The 25,440-nt window shown below is 38.3% G+C and overlaps 1 long non-coding RNA gene across 2 annotated transcripts in view; it reads left to right on the top strand.

Annotated features, from left to right (window-relative positions):
- The first annotated feature begins 19,396 nt into the window (after window positions 1-19,396).
- LOC112646505 (uncharacterized) overlaps window positions 19,397-25,440 on the top strand; it is a 39,916-nt gene continuing 33,872 nt past the window's right edge. For both annotated transcript variants that reach the window (XR_007402649.1, XR_007402650.1), the window contains exon 1: window positions 19,397-19,480. This is a non-coding gene — a long non-coding RNA (uncharacterized LOC112646505). The remainder of the gene's footprint in view (window positions 19,481-25,440) is intronic.

Below are 25,440 nucleotides of genomic sequence, written 5' to 3'. Positions count from 1 at the left end.
AGAAACAGTTCACATTAAAGTTACTGGAATTCACTTGTTCTCGACTACAATTGCATCTCCAGTGAAGCTTCTTTGTCTCTGCCAAGCTCAGCCTTTCTAATAAGGGTCATCTCCCCAGAAATAGGTTTAGTATATTCACTTAGTGTTCAGTGCATCTGAAACCTAAGCTGAGCACCATTATAGGTTTTTGGGCATTCTAGGATATTTCATTCGCTAAAGTTCCATGATTAATATTTTAAAATATCTAGTTTCAGGGAGTCTGTCTCTTCTATGTTAGATAATAATGCATTTCTACATAAGAGAAATGTGATGGTATCAGGGAAACATCTCTGACACCCTGACCTCCATCCAAATAGAAAACTATTGAACCATAAATCCAATATTATGAAAATCAATGCTAAACCTCCTACAGCGAAACATCAAGTTTGTTCCTGCTTCTACACATGATACTATATGTCTCTTCAGATGATCTCTTAAATTAATTCATAATTTTCTTTAAAAAGATATATTGTATCTTCCATTTCTAAAACTAAACACTTGTAGCAAATTGAATTATTTCTCATTGATAGTGAAAACATTTTTTTATTTTTTTATTTTTTTAAGATTTATTTGTTTGTTTATTTATTTATGATAGAGAGAGAGAGGCAGAGACACAGGCAGAGGGAGAAGCAGGCTCCATGCCTGGAGCCCGACGTGGGACTCGATCCCGGGACTCCAGGATGGCGCCCTGGGCCAAAGGCAGGTTCCAAACCGTTGAGCCACCCAGGGATCACAATTCTTTTTTTTTTTTTTTTTTAAGATTTTATTTATTTATTCATGGGAGACTCAGAGAGAGGCAGACATGGCAGAGAAAGAGCAGGCCCCATGCAGGGAGCCTGATGTGGAACTCAATCCCAGGTCTCCAGGATCACACCCTGGGCGGAAGGCAGGCGCTCAACTGCTGAGCCAGCCAGGTACTCCTTTAAATCAACTTAGTCAAGGCAGAGTCTATCTTAGATGACTATCAAGAAATTCCCTCTATTTCTGGTCTCTCTCCCATTCTGTTCCCCTACTTATTATTCACCAAATAACATTAAAGAAGAAAACACACAAAAAAAAAACAGATGCTTGAGCCTACTTCAAGAGATCCTTGTCCACTTGCTATACAAGTAAGAGATTTTAGAACCAGAAATTTAGTGAAAGATTATAGTTTATTCAATTTCCTTTGAATAATACATTTCCAAAGCATCATTTCAAAACACCCATTACACATTCATTGGTCTCAGTGAATTTTTATTAAGTTCTTAGACAGTGGGGCAAATGAAATTTTAAGGATCCAATTTCTCGAAGTGGTTCATCTCAATCTTAGAACAATATTCTTAATGGTACTCATCTTTAAAATTATCATTTTTATTTATATGTTCATGCATTTTTTCTCCTACAACCAAATTAAATCTTGATCAAAAAACATTCAATTAGTGTTTGATACATAGGGACTCAATTATGAACAATGTCTTACACATGCTGGTATTACAGGTAAAAATAATATAAAAAGTTAATTCACTTTAATTCATTGTTGGTGGGAATGCAAAGTGATATAGGCAGTTTTGAAACCAGTATTCTGGTGTCTTATGAAATTAAACCTATACTTGCCATATGACCTAGCATATATGGGACCCAGCAATCCACCTCTAGGTATTTACTCAAGTGAATTAAAAACTTATACTCACAAAAAATCTGTACACAGATATTTCCAGCAACTTTATTTATAATAGAGCTAAAACTGGAAACAATCAAGATGTCCTTCCACAGGTAAATAGTTAAGTGAACTGTGGCACATCCATACAATGGAGTACTACTCAGTGATAAAAAGGAACGAGCTCTTAATGCAATTTAAATTAATTTTTTAAATTTAAGCAAAAAAAAAAAAAAAACCCGAAACTGCATATGGTATGGTCCATTTATGTGACATTCTTGAGAAGGCAAAACTATAGGAGTGGAAAACGGGTAAGCCTTTGTTTGAGGGATTGATGCATGGGGGCACACAAGGGAGTTTATGAGGCACTAGAACAGTTCTGCATAGCACTATGGAGGTGTATAAATGATGTTGTGCATTTGTCAAAACACACAGAACCATACACCACAAATGAACTTTATTACGTGCTAATTAAACAAACAAATAAACAGAACATGTTGGGATTCCCAGATGGAATGCAGACTCTGACAAATGAATCCAACCATATTACAGATATGTGAGAAAATCACTCTGAAATGGGTGGGGCAAAAAATGAGCCCACTTAAGTCAATTTGACATGCAGTAGCTTAACTGGAAAATGTAGAGCTGAAGACAAATAAGAACTTTACCTAAGTACTGTACTGTGGTCGATAAGTTTGTTTTTCAGAGGTATAGTTAAGCAATTCTGAAGCTACTTTATGTGTATACTCTAGCAAGTGTAAACACTCACTGGAGTATAATGACTCCTAAATAATCGAAGCCAAGTCTTTCACTGCCAAAGGAGGAGATTAGAGTAGGAGACGGTGTGTGTGTGTGCACGTGCACGCATTGTCCACGGAAAGAAAAATGGGAAAAAGGAGGGAAGGTATTGAAATATAAGTATGAGTATATCCACAGGATATACAGATACATTTCCTAGTTCTGCACAGCGAGAGGATTGAAAAGCAATGACAGGCTAGTAGCAGCAAGCACACACAGCTAGTGCCCAGCTCTTGGTTTCAAAATGCCATTCTCTGATAATAGGAACCAGGGCTTCTCAGAAAAATAGTTGATTCTAGGGTTTAGAAAATAGAAGATGATCCTGGAGCATCTTGAAATTCCAGAAATTAGGGGTGCCTGGGTGGCTCAGTCAGTTAAGCATCTGCCTTCAGCTCAGGTCATGATCCCAGGGTCCTGGGACTGAGCCCCACATCGGGCTCCCTGCTCAGCGAAGAATCTGCTTCTCCTCACCCCTCCTCTGCCTGTCCTCTCTTTCTCTTGCCTTCCTTTTCTCAAATAAATAAATAGAATCTTTTTTTTTTTTTTTTTTGGTTCCAGAAATTAAAGAAGTGCTCACAAAAAAAAAAAAAAAATACGGATGGTTCGGTGGCTCAGGTTGTCAAGCCTCTGGCTCTTGATCTCAGCTCAGTTCCCAATCTTGTGGTCATGAGTTCAAGCTCCATGTTTGGGTCCACACTGGACATGGTGACTACTTAAAAAAAAAAAAATGGAGACATGCCAAAATACATGAGCTTCCAAAGGCCAACACTGGAACAAAATAAAGAGAATATTGGATTATAATGCAAATAATAATAATATAAACAAATGTCTATGATATACTAATATAAATAAGTAATTGAGCAAATTAATTAATATGCTAAATAGACAACTATTCCATCCAAAAGAATCCCAGAAAATACAGAAGATGTGAGGCAAATAGAAAAGTACCTTTAGACTACCATAGTAATAACTACTTTGTTTTTTGTAAGATTCGCTGATAGATGCTAAAGTTAATGAGCAAATGTTAAGAAATAATAGGATAAATGAAGAGCCTCAAAGCATGTCTTCTGTAACTGCCATCATCATCTTTACTATATTTCCAGAAATTCTTTCATAATCCTTCCTACAGGAGGTGGACCTTAATTTTCCTCCCCTGAAATGTGAGCTAGCTAGCGTTAGTGACTCACTTCTAATGAATAGAATATGAAAGGGGAAAAAAGAATAACTTAGTAGAGAAACCTAGCAGATAAAACTTAATAAAGTGTTTGAGACTAATATTACCAGTGATAAGCCATAGTTGTATCATGTGTCCTCTGCTATAACATGATGTTAAGGATGCCTCATCTCTTCAGTATTCTTCAAAATCCATAACCTCCTCTTGTCATGAGAAAAACCCAAGACAAACACAAATGGAGGTACAGTTTATAGAACACTTGCTCAGTGCCCTTCAAAAATGTCAAGGTCTCATACACACACACACACACGAAGTCTGAGAAACTGTCACGTATTGATGGAGACAAAATGACATGATGATTAAATGCAATGTGGAATCCTGGATTGGAACCAGGAACAGAAAAAGGTCATATTAGAAAAACTGGGGAAATCCAAATCAACTCTGCGTTTAGTTAATAGTATTATACCAAGCGAATGTCTTAGTTTAGATAAATGTACCATGGTATGTAAGATATTAACACTACAGGAAACTAGATGGGGGGCATCCAGAATTCTCTGTACTATCTTTACAACACTTCTGTAGATCTAAAGTCATTTCAAAATACAACTTTAAAAAGAAAAGCAAGCTAATTAATAATACATGCCAAATGAGTGGTGAATGCAAAAACTGAGAAGGAGATCACTGTGAGTGTGAATGTTATCAAAAAGGGAGCAGATAACAACTTGTTTGTTGCAGGGTGGTTAGGATTTGGACATGGAGAAAGTAAGAAGAAGGTGTAACATAAGTGGAGTTACAGCGGGGAAGTATACCACTGGTTGGGGTTGCCATGAATGAGCCAGTCCAACTAAATCTCAGGCTGACAGAGTTCGCAGGACTCCTTTGTTGTATAAATAATGGTTTTTCAGTGTAGACATTGGATTTAATTGCTTGAAATACTCATTTTTCTAAAAGAAAATATTTTTACTAATATTCCTAGATAAAAAGGGGTGACTTCCTTAATATAATCCAGACATTATCTCATCAACTTGGGACTGGTAAAGACATAGTATTTGTTGCGATTTGGTTTAGGACACTTTTTTCAGCTTTCATGAATCCATTAGTGATCCAAATGGTTGATAAAACATCTGTCCATGTCAATGTCTCAGAAGGAGGTTAGGCAGAAAAATTAAGATCTTTGAGTCTGATTGAACTGTTATTCATGAGCTACAACAGTTGATATGACATGACCTTCCCTAGATCACTATGTTTGTATACAGCTGTCTGTCAAAGACCCTTCCCAGGGCTCCAGAGTGACTGTCCTCAGATATTGGCTATTTCTCTTTTCAGGGAGGTTCCTACCTAAAAAGTCTTGCCACTTTTGTGCATGAGGGATTTGAGCCATCTTTTCTGGAAATGCTAGTAGTGTTTCTATATGATTTAACATTTATTTTAGTTAAGGAATCTGCCTGGGATGACTGCGGCATTCTGTATTTCACATCCCCTATAATCCCCACGTAGGAGGCTTCCTGTGGCACCCAAGAGCCCTCTGTGGTCTTCTTTGGTGTGCACCATCTTCACACATTTTATGGGAGACACACAAAGCTAGTCCTTAAGAGGGCTAGCGTGCTACTTAGCTGAAGGTCAACTAATGATAGGAGCTATAGATAAAGCATGAAAGCTAATTCCCATCACTGCTGTGTTTCATTGACAATCATTAAATGCTACTGGCAAGGTGCTTCCAGGTAGCGATCCTGCCATCCAAACGGAAACACACATTGACTCTCCTCATTGCAATCAGCCTTTACACACACACATGCACACACTGCACAAACTGGCACACACACTTTGCTTTCATCACAGGGAATCAATCCTGGAAATAATTGTCTGCTTTTGGAGAGGAAAATTTTTCCCTTCTTGCTAGTAATAAAAAGTGTAAAAATGTGTCCATGAAAACTCTGTCTCCTAGAAATTCACTGCTTCGTAAGCCAAGATCTCACTGGTAACAAATTCCTGAGGGAGCTGGGGAGGGCCTTTTGATGGCTTGAGGGGTCTTCATCAAAGTCCCGGCAAAAATCTAAATAGTCAGTGACAAAGGAACCCTGGAAAGTGAGTATATACTTTGCCCCCACCCCCAAACATGATTAAATATAGATAACTTTTAATAATTCAAGTTTTGTTCTTAAAATTAATTATGGGCTAGTCCAGAGAGCACTGAAGATTAGCTCTGCCTGACATGAGTCTTTATTGTAAGGGTTGGCAGGAAAACATTTTCTAGGATATGGACTTAATTAAACTGAAATACAGAATGTTAACGTTAAGACCTTAGACTCATGCTGTGGTTTGATCCAGCGAGGGAAAAAAAAATTTCCTTTTAATCTGTGCAGAAAATAATGGTGCATAAGAATGTGAATTTGGGACCAATGAGGGATCCCAGGCAGAGTCCCAGAGGCCAAGAAAAAGCCCAGGTAATTGTAACCCAGAGCCCTTGCCATAGCCTCCCTACCCGCCTGTACTTTGGCCCTGTCCTAGAGGGACCATCCTCTTTACAGAGCAGCACAATGTTGCATTAAGACCTTGGCATCGCTGTGGCGATTCAAACAAACACTTCTTTGGAGAAGTGGTTTTCAGCCTGTGGACACCCCATGTTCTATAGGGAAAGGGACAGTGCTCCAATACCGATTTTTCCTCTCCACCATGCTGATGAATTTGCCTGCATGATTCTTTTAGCTCTCCCCATGCTCTCAAATCCTTTTTCCTTGGCACACACGCACCTGAAATGCATTGGAACTGAGTCCTTAAGAAAACTGAGACACAGGCCTCCTTTTTATGCATGGTGCCAAACAGGAGCAAACACTGTCTGCTCCTACTCATAAATTCTGTTTCATTTCAACAAGAAAGCATGCTCTTTCTCTGTCACCATCTCACACACACGCACTTCCACACATTGACTCACAGAAATTTTCTCCCTTTCAGCTCATGATCAATAGAAGGATATATTCCTCAGGAAAGTTGCAGAGTGGGCCTCCTGCATCTTGAAGACAAGGGAAACTCTGGCAAATCTTTGCCTGGAAGGACCATCCGGTGATCAGCATGAAGCCTGATTTCAGTCACCAAGAGAGGAATTGAGTGAGCATTGACCAGGGTGAGTTGGTATCCACCCAGTCACTTCACCAGCTAAACTTGTTACTGGGTGCCCTTACATGATAGCTAGACATTAGATAAATAAATACACAGGATGAGAAATTGCTGAGGAAAATAATTGCACCTAGCAGAGAGGGATGGGATGACATTTCCGGATTCCCAACTGCCTTTTCTAAGAAATCATTCCCTAGCATCAAAAAGTCTCAGAGTTAAAGTCTGATGAGGTTAAGGGATTTTATTCTCTGTAAAGGAAAAAAAAACAACAACAGTCAAACAAAAAAATTTTAATAGGAAAACAATACCATGGTTTCTTTCGCACATCAGATGAGAGAATCTCCAAAATCAATTTACAAAGAAAGTCTTGCTTTTCTTGTGAATTAGAAACTCTGCAGATGAAAAATTCCCCTCTTTGACTTCAATTTCTACTGCAAACCTGAGAAGCAGCCAGCTGATGTTCTTGAAAGCTCCCCCTGTTGAGGACATATGATGTCCAGTTTTTTTGATAAAATGATCTTTTCCTGTCTTATGCATACACATTCCCTTTTCTCCTCCTTGATGCATCAACGAATACAAAAAGTCCCTGCATTCAAGAAGACTTTGTCTTCGACCTCTCTCTTGACATGATGCCCAAGCCTAACCTGAACAATCTCTCATACTGCTTGATGAAATCATTTTCTTTGCTTGAAGAAAAGAAGTTTCAAGCTTTGCAGTGTGATTTCTTTTTAATCTCATCTCATTACAATCACCTTCTAAATAATCAATAATGACTCTCTTTTAACCTTTAATTCTATCTTGGGATGTAGCTAAAGGAGTCACAAAAGTCAGAGGAAGGGGTATTCTCACTCTCCATCAAGTAATTTGTTCTCAGATATGTCTTTCAGAGTCCACCCTCTCATTTGTGCCCATCTTTGTTTCCTTTCTCAGGTGGCTTTTCCTTTACTAGCATGCTGATTTTTTAAAGAATGGTTCATTTAAAAATGAAAAAGTGGGGATCCCTGGGTGGCGCAGCGGTTTGGCGCCTGCCTTTGGCCCAGGGCGCGATCCTGGAGACCCGGGATCGAGTCCCACGTCGGGCTCCCGGTGCATGGAGCCTGCTTCTCCCTCTGCCTGTGTCTCTGCCTCTCTCTCTCTCTGTGACTATCATAAATAAATAAAAAAAAATTAAAAAAAAAATTAAAAAAAAAAATGAAAAAGTGACTTCTAGAATCCAGAAAACACTACTTATAAAAAAGAAGACAAGAGATGTACTCCACCCATCCTCTATCATACATCATTTTCTTTTTCCTTGTAATAAGTGTATGCCAGGCATCACTGATCTAAGTAGCAAATAAGGAGCCTGGGTATGGCTCACGCACAGCTCAGCTGAGATGTGGGCCCCATTCCAGGCCCCTGCTATTGCTGAACCTACCTTCCCTCTGCCACATGGTGCCCTTCCCCAAAGTCATTCAATGGGCATGTGAGAACTATCAGAAAAGATCCAGGAAGTCTGAAACTGGGCATTTTTTTATTTTCTTTCCTTTCCAATGAAACATTAAGTTCTTGAGCTTCAATTTTTAATATCAGTGTCTTAAGTTTTTTTTAATGAGCGCTAGTAGAAATCAGTTAATGTAAAATAATCTTTAAAACCTAATAATTGCACACATTTAATTCCAAGACAAATAGAGGAAATTTTACATCTGTTTAAGCATCTTCTTCTAGATCTTAAAAAAAAAAAAAAATGCCAAGAAAGGAAAAATGGCAGTGCTGAAAGCCAGAAACTTATTAGAAAGAATCTGACCCTTTAATTACCCAAGCTGGATGGAATATAAAAGCATACTGTGAATAAAGAAATTTTTTCTTGGGGAAAGAAATCTTGAGTTAGTAAAAAGAACAAGAACGCATTTTTAACTCTTTGTGTAAGGCATTTACAAGTATACTTAGATCAACAGAATCATTACCACCTACAAATATAAATACAATGTCAGCATTGTACACTTAAAAGTCTAACTTAACGCAATTCAGTTTATTGACAGAGTGAATTAAAATGCTACGTATGGTAGAGGAAGAAACTTCGGGAATCATATACATGAAAATCTATATAGCAATGAATACGTAACATCTAATTGGATTCTCATTTGTTTGTGAATTTTATAATTATAATTGCTTCTCATAGAAGGTAATTATCAAAGTGTGATTACAAAGACCAGCTTAATATTGCAGCAGTATCAGAAATTAATTTAATAGAAAGTAGGAAGGAAATAGCTACATATTGCATATATCTGGTTTTAATGTATAGTGTATGTGTATGTATACATAACAAGCAGTGTGCACCCATACATGTTATACATTATACACTCACATTTACTTTTGTGTATGTACTGCTTCTGTATCAGGGGCTGCCAAATCACACTCAAGGGCCACATCCTGCCCCGCAGCCTATTTTTATAAATAAAGTTTTATTGGAACACAGACCCATTCATTGGTTGACGTATTATGTATAGCTGCTTTCATGCACATGATGGCAGAGTTGAGTAGCTGTAACAGAGGCAATCTGGCCTGCAAAGCCTAAAATATCTACTTTTTGGCCCTTTATGGAAAAAATTTTCCAATCCTTGATCTGTGTATGACACATTATCTCCTGATCAATCTTTGTGGGATTGAGTTTCATTAGGGATTTTTCCTGAATGTATTGCAGCAACAGCTTGTATAAATTGATGAATAGGCCAATTCATATGCTTGAATAAACTCTGTGATTATGTTTCTGCTCAACATGTTAAAAGTGAAAAATTATTTTTATATATTGTGTTATATAATGTGCTATATAAGCAAATATTTACATATAAAGGCAAAAATTCATATGAACTTTCAAGGAAGATTAAAAGTTGCTCCTTATCAGCTCTGAGGACTTAGCCTTTCTAGGCCTCAGTTTCCCCACTGGTAAAATGATGATAATAGTAGGCATATTATTGCATACTAGCATCATATTGCTGTAAAGATGAAAGGAAATGAATGCCTGGCACAGACTAAGCACTGAATAAATTTAAGTTACTAATATTTTTATTACTGTTGTAACTATTATCAGGAATCTTTGCCCACAAGCAGGCACCTCTATCTATCTCTGAAAGGTATTGTGTAATCTTTTATATAGGGAAGACTTCAAATCATTATCCAAGACTGTTAGCTTTGCCATCCAGACAACAAGTATATAAAGCAAATGGATGTGCCTTGATGTGCCAACAGTCTGGACTCCAGATTCTTGTCAGAGCTTAATTAATCTGGGAGAGCTTCTTATTCAAACTCATGTGAAAAGAAAACTTAGAATGATTGGAATATGCTAAGGGGGGTATAAGAAAAATGTGAATCGTCCATTCTTACAGGCTTTCTTGAGTTCATTTTGTATCAAGCTTGCTGATAAAGAGAACACAGAATCTAAGACATATTCATTCATTCACCTCACATCAATTTATCAGGTGCCAGGGAATACATTTAGGGCATTGCTAACACTAGCCTGGTCTTATAAAAATTAGTCTAGATTAGTGGTTTTGAACATCCAATGACATTTGGGGTCTACCTCTTTCCTGTACTTCTTTCTCTCATCAGCTCAACCTGGTTTTTGAGTTATTGATGCCAGGTAATGGTTTCTTAGCTCTAGCTCTGGCTTCTCTCTTGTTTGGCTTTTATCATCTTTTATATATTCCATCATTTCAGTGTTCAGCTCTGTTTTTACTTAATTACAGAGAATTAATAAGATTAATTTGCTGTTTCTTCAGCAAACTTTCACCTCTGTTGCTACCACACAAGATAAAATAAAATACTTTTACTGAATTAAAATCTAACATTACATCCTAATTTTTATATAGGATCATGATAAGAAATGCGTTCATGGGAACACCTAGCTGGCTTGGTCAGTAGAGCTTGCAACCTTTGATCTCAGGGTTATGAGCTCGAGCTCCACATTGGGTGTAGAGATTATTTAAAAATAAATAAAATTTGTAAAGAGAGAGAGAGAGAGAAATGTGTTCATGAAGTAAGTTTTTGCATCTTCTAGCAAATTTTCTTTTGAAGAATTCATCTGTTATTAATCAGGAACTCTAACCTGAGGACTTATATTAAGTTGTCTGCACAGAATTTAGCATCAGACATTGTCTTTTCTAAGTAACTGAAATCCATGTTTTTTTCAGGCTATGAAGGCACTGTAACTTTTCTTATCTATCTGTCTATCTATCTATAGACTAAATATCTGACTAAATATGGCATGTAAGTGTAATTATTGCATAACCTAAGTTTCTATGAGAATTTTTCTTCAATCTGTGAAGTCACAGATCTCTTTTGGGGGCTTAAGAGCAAACATGAAAACAACTCCCAAAATATATTTTATTGTGAGATTTTTGCTGATTTTTTGTTCCTATGATTTATAGATAAGTTGGATATAGTACTAGCATACCATACATTCTGAGTAAATAAGCACTACTTTAAAATATGTTACAATTATGCCTATATACATGTTTGAACAAAGAGAATCCCTCTGTGAAGATGCATGGAGAGAAAATCAGATGGTTTTAAATCTGTGTATTGTTACAGAGATCCACTGATATATCGGTATTCTAGCTTAATAAGACATAGAAACAGCAGTCTACTTGTAAATAGTGATTGTTGCATAAGGTAGGATGCTAGATCTTGGGAAATACAAAACATGAAATGAATAACACTTGCTTAAAGGCAATCCACATCCTTTTCTATGACTTCACACAAAAATTCAGTATCATCCCTCTTGGTTGTTAGAGTAAACCAGGTTCATGTGGGTGGTGTCACTTAGGGGCCTCTCATCCCACTTAGAGTTAGATGGTCATGAGGCCAGAGTCATCTGGAGGCTTTTTCACTCATGTGTGGTGCCTAAGTGGGACATTAGGATGTCTGCTTGGGCATGTCTTTCTTGCTCTCATGCTTTCTCTCCATGCAGCCTTTCCACATGGTATGGCAGCCTCAGTCATTAAATTTCTCACCATGGCAAATGGCTTCCCCTAAGCAAGTGTACCAAGAGCTTAAAATCATCTTAAGAGGTAAAATAAAACAATAATGATACTTCAAAGATTTATTTATTTGAGAGAGAGAGAAAGAGAGAGCATGAGCCGGGGGAGGGGGAGGCAAAAAGAGAGGGCGAGAGAGAATCCTCAAGCAGACTCTTTGCTGTGTGTGGACCCCAACATGGGGCTTGATCCCACGAACCTGCAATCATGACGTCTTGCTTTCAGCAAGAATCGGATGCTTAACCCACTGAGCCACCCAATTGCCCTGACAATAGTACTATTTTAATTATCACCGTTTCTATGCCAGATATTGTGAATATGTTTTATTTTATTCTCCTAATAACCTTGCAAAGTGAGTACCACTACTTCTGGTTTAAAGATGAGGAAACCAAGATTCAGAATTGTTGTGTAATCCACATTGCTGTAAAGTAGGCAGTCCAGGTTGTCCGATCCAGTTGTGTTGGCCAATTTAAGTTTAAGCTCTTGTCTTGCTAGAACCCATATCCTTTCTCCTATGCTGAGCCACCGCTCATAAAACCATGAAAAATTAAATGGCACTACAAGAGATAAATAACAGTTCAATACACAATACACATGAATCCAGTATGATTAATTGCCAAATTAAAATACAGATAACAAGTACTCTAGGAGTACAACAGAGAGAAAATTCCCTAAGAACTAGTATTTCTGAGGAGCTTTCTTAGAATAAGTGATCTAAGTGCCACAAAGTTTTGTTCACAAACTGAAGATAATTCAACAAGGTATACATTTTTTTTTGTTTATCAGACATTTTTGCTTACCTCCAAATTCTGTGGATATATTTTTCCCTTACGTAGATATTAAAATTCCAGATCTGTAAAAGGCAGAACAGATACCATTTTCTTCAAGTGGCTTAGATAATAACTCTTGGTCATCTAGATAGTTTTGCTGATTTCCTTTTTACTGTATTAGATTATATGACCATTATTATTTAAGCCTAAAAGGGAGTCCAATCCGCTGATTAAAGCAGGAAGAAAGGGTTATTTCATTAGAGGAGACAGTTGTACTTTCCTTTATGGGGAGAATGATCCCATGTTAAATTGGAGTAGTATTTTTCTCTGCTCATTGCAGGGAGAGAGAGAAAGAGAGAGAGAGAGAAAGATGAAGAAAGGTCTTATACAACCCTAAAATGCACTTCAAAGTCTACTTTATGCCTGTTGGATGTGTTAGAAGCAAGTTTAGAGCTTCAGCTTGTGTTGACTCTGGTTTCCTACTGCACACCCTCCCCCCTGCTAACTCCCCCACCCCCTACTCCCCACCCCTGCCCTAGTGAGGGCTCCACTGAGGATCTGTTCCAACAAATACAGATTCCAAAAAAAAAAAAGGGAGAGAAATGACACATGCTCATACTAGACCTGCAGCCGATTCATCTTCATGCTGATTAAATTGCCCAAATCAAGTAAAGTGGGCCCATGACAAATTAGGCAGTGGAGCCCCTTGATGGGTTTGCAAGCTAGAGTTTCACAGAATTCAGTTTTGCCAGAGAGAAAGCAAAGGAGAATATAGTTGCTCAGGGCATGTCTACATACAAGTGTTGTCCAGACCTTTTTTTTTTTTTTTTTTCTCATGACACTTTCTATTCCTGGACTTCCACATTTTTAAGACTTCTGTGGCACCATCCAGAATCTTTTGGTTTGGTAAAAAGTGTAATCCAACGATCCCAACAGGCACCTAGATAAACTCTATGCTTTTTCTACCGGAGGCAGAAATGTAGGCAAGACAACCAGATGCTTCCAGGCATCTCAGGTAGTGGTTGCCCACATTGTATTTACTTTGCAAGTCAGCGTCTCTTGAATGCCTGCCTGCTTGCACACTTCATACTCAAACGAGATCAAACTCTTGCAGTTGGCTTAATACCCAAGTCATGCTCTGTGACTTGTCTATGTCCTTTGCACTCGTTCTTCACTTGCCTTACTCCTGCTTAGCTTCAAGTATCAGCTCAGATGTTTTGCTCTCCAGGAAACTTTCCGAAGCCCCATTCCATGCCATGCACACTTCTATCATGTCCCTGAACAAGTCTGTCGGAGGCATCCATGTATTACATCTGGCTTCATCAGCACACTGAGAATAAAGATCACTCCTTTTTCATCCTTGCATTTCAGTGCTCAGCTCCATGCCTGACTCGTAGTTTGAGCTCAGTAGTATTCATTGCACTGAAGAATGAGATAAAACAGGAAATCAATGAGGCAAACAAGGGAGCCAGGCATCCCAGGTGCCACCAGTGTCTTCCATATCCTTTAGAAAGGATAGCTTGTGCAGGGATTTTTGTTCAGATTAACTCCATGCTGCCTCCCAGAAACACAAATCGATATTTTTTCACTTTTTAAAATTCAAAACTGCTGGTGAAAACAGAATTGGGAGGTTCTAAACAATGACTTGAATCTCTCCCACTTCCCTTCGGAGTTGTGGGAAGACCAAAGAGGAAACACATAGAAACTGATGTCTCCAAAGGTGTTCCACAGGTGTCAGGGCTAGAGTGGGAGTTTCTGATTATCAACAGAGATGCACTAAATCTAGGAAAGCAGGCAAAATGGAGGGATACCACGCTAAAGAAATGTGCTCTCCTGGCACAGGAGAAAAGACAGCAAGCCAAAGAGGTTAAACATAAATGGAAAGGAATTCAAGTTAATTTCCTAGAAGAACTGATGCTATTTGAGACTTGCTTGAATGTGCCAGATTTGAAACAGCCACAGGCTGATTGGATAGTGATGCTGGCTGCCTTGCAGGGCTTTCCAGAGATCAGCTGCATCTGCCGGCCTGCACCACAGCAGATCAGACATGAGAAAGCGTGGGATGTTGGTTGCCCCTGTGAAGGATCCCAGTGCCAACCAGCAGATCACAAAGTTATTTAAGGCAAGAGGAAACAAAGTAGGTATGAGGGCCCCCCTAAGGCTTTCTGATGAGCTTGGAAGGCAAGGCAATGGGACTCAGCAGATAGTTCCCCGAAATCAGTGAACCATCATTTGCATCTCCTTGGGGAGCAGGAGATGGTGCCAACATGAAAGGACCAGGAGGACATTTCCTTCACCATCATGCTGTGAAGCTGCTGGGAGCTTAGTCCCAGCCTCACTTGCTCCAATGCTATTTGAATTGGATCTCCTGAGAAAATGCTGCTTTTGCAAGAGATAATACTAATGTTTCTTGTTGGGCTTAAAGAAAAAGAGTGAAAGAATTGTCTCATCTTGCTTAGCCTCCTCATCAGTGAATGGGATTCATGACCCTGGACAGAGGGAGGTTTTGGTTTCTTCAGGTCAAGTTCTGTCCCTGAGAGGAAGGCATGTGGGTTGCCCTGAGCTATTGAGAGATGCTTCTGGACAGAGGAGAACAATAAATTGCGGTTCCCAACTGCATACTGAATGTTTCCTATTAGCTCGCTATCCTTTGCAGTAAATCAACTTAGTCTCCATTACAATAGATGGCAATAGTGCATTACTTGTCAGCAACATGCCGCAATAATAAGGCTCTTTCAGACTGCCTCTCAAATACCAATTGTGATGTCTGTGGAGGAATAGAACTGCTTTTAAAAAGAATATGAGCAATAGCTCTGTAATAAGGCCAGATCCAGTATTGAAACAGGAGGGTTTCTGAATTTTCTTACATCATGACAAGAAATGTATTGCAAAGAGCATGGTGAAAATTCATTATTTAATTGAAAACTATTTATGAAATTGAAGTCCTATTAATTCAGCAACAGAAATATAGCCTCCAGAATGTTCAAATTATGAATTATCTGGTGGACTCTGGGACCAGCCAGAAGGACTGGATTCAAAGTCCATCTCTGCAGCTTACCATCTCTGTGACTGCACTTGGGCTACTTAGACCCCCTACTTACCTTCTGTGTCTAATGGAAGTCATAATAAGACGTAGACATAATAAGTCTATACAGGCTTGTGGATAAAATAGCATAACATCTGTAATGTGCTGTAACAATGCCTGTAACACAAGTGTCTGATCAGTGTTATTTATTACCTTATGCTCAATGTTGTGAGTTTCTACCATTGTAAGACCAGACACACCATTTAGTTCAGGAAACCCGTAAGATGCCTGCTCCTTATTTCTTGCCCTTCCCTTCATGCCAATATAGATTTGAATTCTGTGAAAATATTCCAGGGGGATTGAATTCCAAGCTTCCCAAAGGAAGAAATAAAGAGACCAAAGTCAGCTTGTCCCCGCTGAGTTGGCATCTGACAAAGATTTGAAGTGGCTGTGAGGCATCACAGCGAATGGCTGAAAATCACGTTGTCAGCCTGAAATGCATCAAAGCTATTTGCTGGCTTGAGCCACCCCAGGGAGACTCTCCATTCAGCTTAGTCCGTGCAGAATCACGTTTGGCTCTGGCAGGATGGAAACTAACTTCCCATCCCATATGGCACCTAGTTTGTAAGTAAGCACCTGATGGGAAAGAAATAATGACAGTAATAACCCCTCTTCACCCACAAACAATATTCCGTTAGGGACATCTGTTACCATTATCACCACTGACACAAATTCTGATATTACCCTGTGCCGCAGAAAACCTGATGAAGCTCTTCGCTTTGGAGCTAATGAGGAGGGTATCTTGCCTAAGCTGTGAGCATTAAGGAAGTCCACCAGTGGTATCAAGCAAGCCTGCCCCTGTCCTCTGGGGGTGTGTTGTTAGCACACAGAGAGCACTGATACAGCAGCCAGAATCATCTTCCTTGTACCTTAATATAATCCAGATTCAGTGCCACGCTTGTATTTCCATTTGGCTTGAGGGATGAATGTGCCTTTTCCAGAAAGTTCTCTGCAAGTTTGGGGAGGAAGTTCCAGCGAGACCTGTGACTAGTCTCTCCTTGTTCTCTGCCTTCATTAAGCCACCTGGTACACAGGTCAGATAAGCCTTGAATAATTCAGCTTCTTAGCAACCAGGAGTATACCGTGTTCCTGGGACAGTGACTTATAAGAAATATGAAATCACTTTTAGTTTCTTCATAGAGTTAAGGTGCTACATTATGGGCTATTTCTACATAGAAGGAAGCAGGTTAATGACAGAAGGAGACAGCTTTCCAAACTCCAGAATTGGACAAACATCAGCCCAAAATAGAGCCCTATTTTCTCATGATTTCTTAGCAGGTCTCAATATTCTGGTTGGCTAGGAGGAAATAAAATCTCCATGCTTGATTACTTCAAAGCAATGAGCAAGTCAAAGTCCAGTGAAATGTCTTCAATCAAGGCAAGCACAATCCATAGCAGAAATGATGAGTACTAAGTCCCTGCCTCCTGTTGCTTAGACACTGGCATCTTTTGGTAGCACTTGGTTTGTGTCTCTACTTTGGTGCATGCTTTTCCTCATATACTCATCATTTTGCAGAAAAGATTGGGCTAACGGTGAGATATTCTGAATCACAAAATCAGCTAGAAAAATTTGGAATTTAGATTTTCTGTTTGTCACTTAAAATTGTTAGCATGCATGAGCCCAATTCTACAAAAAAAACTGTTTGATACATAGATAATATATTATTTATTATGTATATTCCAAAGCAATCTGGAGACAAATGTTCTAAAGGCCTGAAAATAAAAGCTGAGACTTAGATGAGTAGAGTTATTGTTGACTTGTAGGAGACTGAGTTTCGTACTCTGTTTTTTGTTACCTGTGTTCAGGGGAGCCCTTCTACCTACCCTTCAAATTATTTGTCCTCTATAAGCTTCCTTTGTCATCTCTAAAATGAGAGAAATAATCTTCCTGTCTCACAGAGTTGTCATAATGATGAAATGAACTAATTCACAAATGACACTTAACCGTGTACCTACAACACATTAAGGCCTTAGCAAGCATTATCCATGCGATGTGATGATTTCTATTTCACTTTATATTTTACCAAACATTTCCATGTATATGAGCATATGGGATTTTCTTCTTCATTTCACTCCTTTTGTTCCTCATTGCTAAAAGGAAAGGAGTACTTGAAAGATGGCCAGTGATAGCAAGAGCAAGTTTCCATTGCCTTGTAAAATATTCCACTCTTAAGGAGGTAAGTATCAAAGGCAAAAGATGAGAATTTCCAGAGAATATTTTGCTTAAGTGAGGATCCTATGAGCAGTGATGGGAAAGGAAGGCAGTTATCTCAACTGGGCAGCTGGTACACAGAGCTGCCTTTCTGGGAGCCCTTAGGAGGTGAACTTGTCACTGACCGATGAAGACCCAAAAGAAAGGAAGATGATATTTACAGCATTACCTGAGCAGAAGCTGCTCCTAATTGGCTGCTTGTAAGAGTAGAGTCTTTGGGAAATGGAATAATGTAAATACTTCTCAGATATTGAAGACACAAAGGCAGAGTTATATAAGTTTTACATCAATGTTTCAACTGATGGTCAGCTTCATTCTCTGAGGGAGGTAGCATTATTATCCACATTAATAGATGGTAGTTTCTTCATAACTTTTTTGGGGGTCACACTCATTTTTATCATGATAAAAAATAACAGGCAATCTATCCTTAACAGATCATGATACAGTACAGTATTGTTAACTGTGAGCAAAATGATATACAGCAAATCTCTAGAACTTTTTCATCTTGCATTACTGAAACTTTATGCATATGGAACAACAACTTCCCATTTCTCTCTCCCTCAACCCCTTGGCAACCATCATTCTACTATCTGTTTCTAGGAGTTTGACTACTTCAGATACTTCATAAAAATAGAATCACGCAGTATTTATATTTCACTGGCTTATTTCACCTTACATAATGTCCTACAGGTTCTTCTACATAGTTGCATATGGCAGGATTTCTATCTTTTTTAAAGCTGAGAAATATTCTGTTGTATGCATATGCCACATGTTCTTTACCCATTTTTAGGCTCTGATGAAAATTCTGATCTCTTCTTTAGAAAAGTCTTCATGCATGTAAAGTGCGGCATATAATTTTTAGTAGTCCAAATCTCACCTAAGGCCCATTCATAAAACTCCTCTGGGAAGAAAGGAAGGAATGAACATTTCTCCCCCACAATGGATAAGCTACTTGAGCATATGGACTGTCTTTTCCTCATGTCACCATCACAGCTGCCAGAATAGATATGTGAGATGTGGTTTTCAATGGAAAAATAAATGAATGAATGTCAATCCAGGCCAAGTGTTTTGTAAACATTGTCTCAGTTAATCTTCATAACATCCTATAAAGAAGAGATTAGGATCTCTATTTTACAGATGAGGAAACAGGGAAGGATTACGTGCTTTCCCAAGATCACAGAGCTTGTACATCACAAACTCAGAATTTGAACTCAAGTCTGTCTGACTTAAAGCCTGTGTGTTCAGTATGTACTATATTAGTCAGCTCAAGCTGTCATAGCAAAATACCACAGACTGCATAGCTTAAATAACAGACATTAATTTGCCACAGTTCCGGATGCTGGAAAGCCCAAGATCAAGTGCTGGCTGATTTGGTTGCTGGTAAGAGCTCTCTTCCTGGCTTGCTGATGGCTTCTTTCTCCCTGTGTTCACACACGACAGAGGGAGAGAGCTCTGGTGTCTCTTTCTCCACTCATAAGCCTTATCAGGCAAAGGTCCCTCCCTTATGACCTCATTTAACCTTTATTACCTCCTCACAAGCCTTATCTCAAATATAGTCACATTGAGGCTAGGGCTTCAACATATGAATTTTAAGGGAAATAAACATTCTGTCCTTAGGATGCACTATTCTGCATGTAGAGGTAAGTAGTAAGAGAGAAACATCTGAGTTTCTTGTTGTACTAACATATCAAAGGGTGTATATTTTTGATGTCATTCAGTCTCTCAGAGACATTCTTTGGTAATTTTTGCAAGCTTAGATGATTAATTTCCTATCCAAAAAAAGGGAAGAAAATTCATGTTAAGTTAGTGGTATGCTCTGGATCTGCCAGATTGGTTTTCTTGCATCCAGTCAGCATGTGGTTTCCTTAGGACGGAGCTCTTCACATGCTACTAATCATATGTCAACATCGATATACCATAAGAGTTTCAATATCTAAGATGATGGGGTAAGTGAATTTTTACATTTCTATTCCCACTGGACTGGCCAGCTCTCACAGGTTGGTGGTGAGATTTTGTGCTCATGGGACTTTAATGTAACTTTTGATTATCCTAAGAAAAAAATGATTCAAAAGCAGTGGATGGAAGCAGCTGGACTCAAACCTTTCATTCAACTCGCCTTCCACCTTCACCCACCCAACTAGGCTTCAGCTGACAGAGGAAGACATTTTTCTCTTCCTCCTTTCAGTTACCAATCTCAGCAGTCATTAACACTTTAAAAGATCCTTTTTGTAAATTCAATGAGCCGCTTTTAATATCCCCAGCGATGGTCTTAAACTGGCTCCTCTTCCCAGGAGAACCTGCTTTTTTACTATGTGCCCGTGGTGATGGTGGTGGAGGGAATCACCACTGCTTTCTTATTTTTTCTAATATAGAACATATAATGCACTTTGTAACTTTTTATTTTTTTATTTTTTAAAGATTTTATTTATTTATTCATGAGAGACACACAAAGAGAGGCAGAGACACAGGCAGAGGGAGAAGCAGGCTCCATGCAGGGAACCTGATGTGAGCCTCAATCCCAGGACTGGGATCACGCCCTGAGCCAAAGGCAGATGCTCAACCACTGAGCCACGCTGGCATCCCTGTAACTTTTTTTATTATTTATTTTGCTAAGTTAATATTACTTGTCTGAGGTTCAAATCGAAAGATATTCCAGGGTTTAAATGATCTTGAAATAACAGGGTTTGAGCAGATTCCCTCCAAGTAAGTCACCTTTATACCACCATAATGTGTTTTTTGTTTGTTTTTCCAGTTTTGTTGACTACTATGGACATAATGACATTGTATAAGTTTAAGGTGTACAACCTAATGATTTGATACATGTATATATCATAAAATGATCACCACAATAAGTTTAGTTAACATCCATCATCTCACACAGTTATTTTCTTCTTGTGATGAGAGCTTTTAATATCTACTATCTTTGCAAATTTTAAAGACACAATTGAGTATTGTGAATCATAAACTCACACATGTACAGTGAACTAATATTTGACAAGGAAGCTAAGAATACTCAATGGAGAAATTCTCAATGGAGAAAAGACAATCTCTTCAATAAATGATGCTGGAAAAATTGGGTATTCACATGCAAAAGAATGAAACTAGATTACTCTCTTACACCATTCACAACAATTAACTTAAAATAGACTAAACACTTAAATGTAAGACCTGAAACCATAAAGCTCCTAGAAGACTATAGGGGAAAGCTCCTTGACAATGCTCTTGGCAATGATTTTGTTATATATATACAACACCTAAAGCACAGGCAATAAAAGCAAAAAAAAAAAAAAAAAAAAAAACGGTACTGCATGTTTTATTAATAACATGATGATAACTAATATTTATTTATCCTTACTACATGTCAATAATATGCTAAGTACTTGGTATGGCTTATAACATTCGATCTCATAATAGCTCCATGAAGGAGATGCTGGGGAAGTATTCCTATTATGTGGATGAGGAAATTAAATTAAGAGAGTTTAATGGCTTGTTGAGTGACAGTCAAGAAGAGATAGTAAACCAGGATTTGAGCCCAGGGTGGGTCCAAACTCCCATCTTTACTTGTAACCACTACAGATGATGCACTGATCTAACATCTTTCCTGTCACACCTTTCCTCTTCCCTTTATTTACTTCCTTTCCCTACGTCTCAGTAGCACTGGTGGTTGTGATTAATTGTGGCATAGGCATTCATTTATTGAACAAGTATTTATGATAGCCCATGAGTGTGTAAAAGCAATTTCAACTGGTAGAAGGGGGAAAAATAGATACATAAAAAATTATTTTCTCAACTCCCAGATTATTTCTTTGTCCATATCCCTGTGTTAAGTATAATCTCTCCATCTTGCTCTCTCTTATAGAGGCTCTGTCACTTTTTGTACTTAACAACCCCTATTTTACAATATGCAGTGCTATGCACAACAATGTATAAGATGTTTTAAAGACCATCTTGGGTAACTTTCCTGTAATGTTGGAATCTGAAATGTTTTCCCCTAAGCCCACAATTTTCTATATCATCAAGCTGCTAAATTGCCTCTCTGAAAGGCAGGAATTACTCTGCTGATTTGATTTCTTTTGTTTTCTTAAGCAAGTATAAGATATTACCAATTTCTTTTTAATCTACCACTATTGCCATGTCTCGCTCCTCACTTTTAAAACTCGAGACAGTTTTCAACAAAGTACCTGTAGAAATACTAATTTTTAAAGAATGAGGAAAACTTATGTGCTCTAATGTTTTAATTGGTATCCTTAACCCTCTCTGAGAACCTTCTAGCCCAATTTCTAGCAGCAAACAAGCAATCACAGCAGTCTGGAGTCAGGAGTCAGAATTATCTTCTTGCTATGCTTCTATGTCTTCTGTTTGTCAAGCAGTGATTGTAAGGCTGCCTTAAAGGTCTCCCTTAAGAACTAGAGGCAGATGTTTCCTGAAGACTTTTCTATGCGCTAATTAGTCAATATGAGAAGATACAGACCTTTGTGTTACAAAAATTTGTCAGAGAGGTGACACTCCTTCTGGTAAAGACAGAGTCGGACTCTTGTCCTGTGTATATCAGAGTTACTTAAAATTAGAAGGAAGCAAGTAGTTAATGACTAGCTTCTTCCCCTGAACCTGGATCATGACACAATTAAGTCAAGAGAATATCAAGTAGGGATAATTTCTCTCAGTTACAGAACAAGTAAAGTATTATAAGGATTTATGCCACTTCTTTAAATAACTGAATCCAATGATTCAAGAGCTTGAATTTGATTATATACTTGTGACCAGAATTCCATTTTTGTACATACTCTACTGAAAATACAGCATCTCATAAGAGTTTCTGCTTTGGCAAAAAGTTTTTCTATAGAATTTGGTCAGATTTTGAGTGTCTTTTCTCCTTCACCTTAGAGTAGTTTGCTTATTCACTCTCAGAGTTGGCTTATGACTTAGGTGTCTATTGGCTTTGTTATGTGCCATCTGATTTGGGATATTTCAGAACTTCAAGGTAAAGATTTCATCACGGTTTACAGGAGATACATACTAGAGAATGAAACCTACATGCTTCTGTGAATAAGAACAGACTACTTAGAAATTTTAGAAGTTTCTGATTTAAATATATGTTTGCGCACACACACACACAACACAACCTAAATCTGATTTATACAAAAATTCACTCTCACAGAAAAACTTTGGCTTTATTGAAGTCAAAATGGAAAGGCCTAGAACATGCCTTTTAAATAAAATGATTATTTTGATGAAGCATGTTTTAACTGGTTTTTATATACCTGAAATGATTTTCATATTGAGATAAATCAGAACATTTAACTAAGTAACAAATTGAATGTTATTGGTCATAATTTCTTATGCAGAATTTTAGACTTTACATTATATTTACACGGATGCTCATAAGTATGAAAAATAAACAGAGAAGTTAATTTGTCCTTGCCTGAAATTAAGTTTTCTTGTATCATGGTGCAGGGCTGGCTGAACAGAGCCTCGGTGAGTCTGTGTGTGAGGGAGAAAGACTCAGGTGGAGGCTAGGTGCTCACCAGGCCCAGACCTTATGGTTATCATTTCAGCACATCTTCTGGAGCATTGTAGAATCTCTCATCACCCCATAAACTTCTGCCATTCCTGTACCAATTCCCAATCCTGAGCCTTCATCCTGTACTCTCTCCCAATCTTTTAACTCCCGGCTGCTGAACATGAGGAGAAAAGTCATGAAAAAATATTCTCTGTTATGTCCTAATTCATCTTCCCAACTCAATTAGACTGCCTGCACTACCCAGAAGAAACTTTTATTTATCATTTCTTATCTCCTTTAATAGCCCACAGTAGGTGATTCTACATCCCAACCAAGACTACAGAGTCTTTGGATGCCCAGTGTCATCTCCATATCCCTAACTCTCAGGGGTGACCTTTTATTCTTCTTCTTTACATGATTGAGAAATTCTAGCTCATCCAGCCTTAATTCCTAATCTCATTTCTGCTTCATCTGACTATTGCTCCCCATCATCTCAGGGTTGGCCTGAATGTTCCTCTAAGCTCTTTCCCCCCCTCTCCTGGAGAACAAGAACTGTCTCTGTGTTACTGACACAACACTGTTTTGCATCTCTCAAGAACTTCTTTATATTTCTTTTTCTTCAAAGTTTTATTTTGTGACTTTCCATTGGCTTTTTTCTATGTATTTTTCTCTGTGTTTGTCTCCTCATGTATAAAAATAACTAAAACCTAACAAATAAAAAGCACCCTAGTAAGTAATAGCAAGAATTTAAATCAGAATCTTCCCTTGTTCTCTAGGAAATTATAGAAAGAAATAATGGAAAAAAATAAGTGCCCCCAAAAAGATACACACACACTCCATTTAAAAAAGGACAAGAAATTAGAAAGCTGCTCGGGCAGGGGCAGGTTTGTCAGGGAGCTGGCATGGTATTTGGGATCAAGAGTAGTAGTGAACTATGAATGAAATGAAAAGATCTCAGTGCAAGAGTTCCCAGAAAGCACTGGCAAAAATAATTCCTAAAGATAAAGTTTATATCATAAGGTACAAAATCTGCATAGGAATGCTGAGAACAGAGGTGAGGATTATCCAAGAGACTCAGTGCACAGAAATGGCAAGAAAAATGCCAATAGAGGCTGGGACAAGCAGTGTCTGCTGGGAGAAAGCATTTAGTGAAATACCCTGCAATAGATCCCATGAAAACAGCCAATTGCAAGCCCAGAGCTAGTAGCAAAAGCCCTTCTGGACCACATTAACTTCAGAAAAGGGTGGAGGCCTATTCAGAAGTCACAGACAGAAGTACATGGAAGTGTCATACCAAAGTAAACAGTATGTTCCTCCAGCAGCAGAAGACAGATCCTTGAGTTGTGTGGCCATTTTCTTGCTTCACACTTCCTGGTCCCCTCTACCATGGAAATTGCTTGTCTGGAAAAAAATCTAACCTAGTTCACCTTGAGTCATAAAAGAACAGTGGCACAGAATCCATTCAAAGATACTATTAAAAATGTGTAAAGAAGCAGTAAAACTTTCCAACGAGAGAAGGATCTGGTGAAGGCACCAGAAAGATAATTGTCAAGTTGTAGCCAAAGATTTAGCCAAAGATCCCACCATTAAACTGAGTTATGAAGCAATTACAGTAAAAAGGAAGACCACAAAGCAGAAATATAAGAGCGTGTGGGGAATGGCCACACAACACAGACAAGTGAAACAAAAGCTGACAACACTCAGAGAAGGAAGAGACAAAAAAACAAAAGGATTACACAAATGAGGATTATTGGAAAGAAAGCAAGGAGAGCAGTTTTTGTGGCTATCAGTAGCCCTGAGGGGACAGTAGGAACGGTAAAATAAAAGAAATAAAATGGGTGAAATCTCTTAACTCTAAAGACTCTAGAGAAGGGCAGGTAACATATTCACATTTGGAATCCTTAAAATCCAACAACAATAACAATGGAACAAAACAAAGGTTTTAAAATGTAATTCAAGAAACTTTTCTGAAAATAGAGAAACTCAGCCTACATTTTGTTCCAGAAAATACTCATGAGAATAGTCAACTCTATGATGAATGCTAGTAAGGTTACTGAATGTTAGAGATAACGAAAGAATCCTTCAGATATAAAACCAAAA

Source organism: Canis lupus, chromosome 16 (assembly GCF_003254725.2).
Source record: "Canis lupus dingo isolate Sandy chromosome 16, ASM325472v2, whole genome shotgun sequence".
Lineage (NCBI taxonomy): Eukaryota > Metazoa > Chordata > Mammalia > Carnivora > Canidae > Canis > Canis lupus.
Note: the sequence above shows the minus strand (reverse complement) of the source record. Positions and strands in the feature narration are given on the sequence as shown.